Raw genomic sequence first — 4952 nt, forward strand, 5'->3', positions numbered from 1 at the left:
ATTATTTAATTACACCCCACTTACTTATAAATTATTTTATAATATCTCAGTTTGGGGGAATACATTTGTTTTTATTTCCACATTTTCTGCTGTGAGCTACTTTTCCTGATTACATGCATGTTACAAGGAATGTTATACATCTGAAGGTGGGCTACAGTCCATTTCAGGATGGAGATAGAAGGCATGTGTCTTACTTTTATTAGTACACCATTCTAATTACTTCTCTCTGACTCTTGGACTATAAGCCTTTCTTCTTTGGTCTGCTTCTGTTATGTAATTTAACATTTACTCAATTGCAATGAAAAAATTTAAATGTCCCTTTCCCAAATTTGCCTCTCTTCTATTTTCTTAGATACATATATGTCATATTCAACCAGTTCAGAGCAGTTATTTACATTTTGCAGCTTTATACAATTTTCAAAAGTGTTGCATCCTTAATTTCCTGTTGGTTTGAACTGCTCCATGGTACAATGAAAGCTGAATTTTAGGGATGTGGTAAGGAGATAGTGAAGTCCTCAATTACACAGTCTCTTTGAGAAACTGAGCTCTCCTCTACCTCCTCATTTACTGATTGTCTGAGACACAAATTATAATTTGCACATGGAAAGACCTTCAAAGTAGAATTATAATAAACATTATGACTCAGCTGGGGTGGGAGAAGTTGAGAACAATTGTCTCAAAAACAGGATATTAATCCAATATATTAATCAGTGGATCAAGAAATCTTATCCTGTGTCCTACATGGGACAAAGCTCATGCAAAGGCAGCTCAACTAATTCAAGGTTTTAGAAGAAACTTTCAAGATTTTGGCAGAAGATGAGTGAAAATGTTGACAAAATCAAAATTGTAGATAATTCATTTTTTCCTCTTCACTTGTTTTGCTTATGAGGAAACGTAAGATCAGAAAATTGAAATGATCTATACAAGTTCTGCCAGTTTTTACTCATTTAAACCTTGAATAAGTCACTTAGTCTTTAGGATTCCAAAATATCCTTCTCTATAAAATGGGGATTTTTGTGATGGAATCTGATTCACTTCTTCTACCAATAAGATTTTTATGAATCCTAAGAAATTCTATACCTTTCCAGAACTGAGTTGTGTCTCATTTTCCACATAAAAATTCAGTAACAATATTTACTGAATGCTTACTACTGTTTTATTTGCTGCTTACTGCCTTAGTCCCATGACATCCAGATGCAGTCAGATATGATAACAATCCAGTTATCATATCCTTTTAAATGCCATCACTCAATAAATATAACCCAGTCTCAGAGAGGTAATTTAGGACACTAAGCTGTCTACTGTACAAATCCCATTTCTTCTCCTTCACCCCAGGATCATGACACTTGTCTAGAGTCTGGAATTGAGATGAAGCTTCTTCACCTGTACCTAGAATTGGGAATAGACCCTGGAGGCGATGGGGCAAGGCAGATACCATTCACTTGACAAAGTCATGGTTTGTAGACAAGGAAGATGGCAAGTCCAGGCACCAAAGGCAAACTGATGTACAGGTCACAAAACAAGCATTTTAGAAGAGATAGAGATGGGATAAATCTTGGATATCTGTGATGTATAGAAAATGGGTGGGAAGGTCACCTGATGGTAGCAGGGGAACGCTACACAGGTGGCACTGACATGTGCTTTCATGGGCTAGTAGGCTTTAAAAACCATGAATGGTGTGGACAGTGGGTGGCAAGTCCAGTTCTTTGCTTTTCTATTTTCTATACTTTTATAATCTTATTTCTTATTGAAAACATTTCAACTGTCTTATCGAAAATATTAACAGAATCAATATTTTCTTGCTGAGGTAAATAAAATAAGACATTTAATAGTATTAATTAGTAGTTACCATGTGTTGAGTGCTTAGTATGACCTAGCCACTGAACTAAACAGTTTGAGCACCATATATTAGTTGTGAAGTAGTAATGATTTATTTACACCTTACATGTGATGTAACTAATTTTCGGCAAGGTTATATGAACATCTCTTTGCAATAAAGGGAGGAAAATCATTTTAACGCCTATGTAATTACACCCTCTGTTTGTGGTTTGAAGTTTCTATACCATCTGCCTTTTGAAGGGATATTCTTCAGCATGAGCAGACATGATGTAAGCATGTGGATTGAATATGCACTACTTTTATCACTGGGGTTTGCTGACCCTTAGGTCAGAATTTTACCAAGAAGACTGAAAATATGAGAGATCATTTAGGGTAATGAAGGATTATTATACCAAGTTAGGTTGCAGGGGCTTACCTGGTGGCGCAGTGGTTAAGAATCCGCCTGCCAATGCAGGGGACACGGGTTCGAGCCCTGGTCCAGGAAGATCCCACATGCCGTGGAGAAACGAAGCCTGTGTGCCACAACTACTGAGCCTGTGCTCTAGAGCCTGTGAGCCACAACTACTGAGCCTGCGTGCTACAACTACTGAAGCCCATGTGCCTAGAGCCTGTGCTCCGCAACGAAGCCTAGCAGTGAGAAGCCTGCGCACCGCAACGAAGAGTAGCCCCCGCTGCCACAATTAGAGAAAAACCCTCACACAGCAATGAAGACCCAACGCAGCCAAAAATAAATAAATTAAAAAAAAAAGTTAGGTCCCAGGAAATGATTTTCAAGTCTGGAGAAAAAAATTGTCTTTTATGGGGCTGGGGTGGGGGTGGAGGATCAGGAAGGATTCATTCAAAGTGTCTTGGAATGATTATTATGAGGGAAAAAAAGAAACAGTCACATCTGAGACTGGATACTTGTGCCAATAATAAGAAATAGCTGTCTGTCCCAAGAATGTGGCATTTGTCCTTAGGAGAAAACAAAAGACAGAAAGGAAATAGTAGTAACCTAAATAAAAAATATTTATAATCAGATGTTTGGCATAATTGAGTAAGCGTGAGAACTGAATAATGCCAATATGGCAGTTTTTACTGGGATGTAATTGGAAGACTTAACCATCATTCAGATCTTTGGATTTGCATTCCCTCAGTTTCAAATTCAGGGCACCAGATTTAAAAAGTACTCCCTCAGTTTTTCTTCCTTAAGGAAAAAGTCTAGTGGTAGACTCTACTTACGATCCAGAAGTTGGCAGAAGGTCAGATTTCTCAGTGCTGTATGTTTCTATCTGCAACATCATATGGAGGAGGTATTTGACACCATCCACAAGGAAAAGGTAAGATTTGTGGTAGGAAACATGGCCTCCTCTTTGTCAGCTCGTCTTCATGTTATCCTCATGTCAGCAGAATTTATCACAGGGATTACAGTAAATGGATTTCTTACAATCATCAACTGTAATGAATTGGTCAAAAGCAGAAAGCTGACACCAATGCATCTCCTTTTCATATGCATAGGGATGTCTAGATTTGGTTTGCAGATAGTGTTAATGGTAAAGTTTTTCTCATGTTCTTTCCACTCTTTTATAGAGTAAAAATTTATGGTACAGCGATGATTTTTTGGGGATGTTTTTCAGCTCTGTCAGTCTCTGGTTTGCCACCTGTCTCTCTGTATTTTACTGCCTCAAGATAACACACTTCACCCAGTACTGTTTTCTTTGGCTGAAATTCAGGATCTCAAAGTTAATGCCTTGACTGCTTCTGGGAAGCCTGCTGACCTCCGTGAGCATGGCAACTCTGTGTGTCAAGGTGGATTACCCTAAAAATGTGGATATTGATGTCCTCAGGGATGCCATGCTAAAGAGGACTAAACTCAAGACAAAGCAGATTAATGAAGTGCTTCTTGTCAGCTTGGCATTAATATTTCCTCTGGCCATATCTGTGAGGTGAACTGTTATGTTATTCATTTCTCTCTATAAACACGCTAATCGGATGCAAAATGGACCTCTTGGTTTTAGAAACGCCAGCACTGAAGCCCATATTAATACATTAAGATCAGTGATAACATTCTTTTGCTTCTTTATTTCTTATTTTGCTGCCTTCATGGCAAATATGACATTCAGTATTCCTTATGGGAGTCAGTGCTTCTTTGTGGTGAAGGACATAATGGCAGCATATATCCCTCTGGCCATTCGGTTATAATTATCTTGAGTAATTCTCAGTTCCAACAACCAGTCAGGAGACTTCTCTACCTCAGAAAGAATCAATGAAGGGGAGGATCAATGTAAAATATTTTGTACTTCCTTGTCATGGTTTCAATGGACTTGTGTTTTGTTTTTGTTTATTTATGTGTTTTGTGTGCTCTCTCTCTCCCCTGGAAGCACTAATTTTGATGTTGGATGGATAAGATATCTCTTTTTCCAGGACTTGTGTGCTTAAAAATATTATGACAGTAACACATATAGATAACTAGTACTTGCATTGGAGTGCCAGTTGTGTTAGAAATTGGAAAAAAATACTAAGACTTCACTTGGCTGACCAAAGTAATTCTGTTATCTGTCTTCCCAGGTCATTGAGAATCTTCTGGTTTAGATGAGCAACATCACATTGATTTAGTCTAAGACTTGAAACAGTATAATAATTTGGCTATTTGATTGCACATAACTATTTTCCAAGGAGAGTCATTAGTGTAATTATTTTAAAATGCAAATTATATGTTGAAAGTGTATGTATGTCAGGGCAGTGTACTCAGATATACCGATTAAAGTCTTATTTTGCTAGATACACAGATTAAAGTCTTATTTTGCTTTTGATTTTAGTTACTAGTTCAGGTTGGTAAATGATAAGGTGCAAATAGAGCTGGCATATAAATACACAATGTAGGGTCTCCATTTTTTTACGAGTTGAAGAAACATTTTTCAACCCCCTGAAGTGTGAAAGTCATACCGAAATAGGATGTGAGGGAGGTTGCTGACAATGGAGTCCCAGCAGGAAATCATTCAAATGGTGTTTTAACTTCCCTCCTACTAGGAATATTTTCTGAGATATGGCTGCAGCAAATGACTTGAAGATCTAAAGTAAAAGCTTTGAAATCTGTTGCTAGATTTGAATTGATTCTGCTCTTTTAAAATCTT

At 37.5% G+C, this 4952-nt stretch overlaps 1 pseudogene; it reads left to right on the forward strand.

Moving 5' to 3' along the window:
* Positions 1-3179: 3179 nt before the first annotated feature.
* LOC132524334 (taste receptor type 2 member 7-like) lies at positions 3180-4088 on the forward strand (annotated as a pseudogene).
* Positions 4089-4952: the final 864 nt, after the last annotated feature.

This window comes from Lagenorhynchus albirostris, chromosome 8 (assembly GCF_949774975.1).
Source record: "Lagenorhynchus albirostris chromosome 8, mLagAlb1.1, whole genome shotgun sequence".
Taxonomy (NCBI): Eukaryota; Metazoa; Chordata; class Mammalia; order Artiodactyla; family Delphinidae; genus Lagenorhynchus; species Lagenorhynchus albirostris.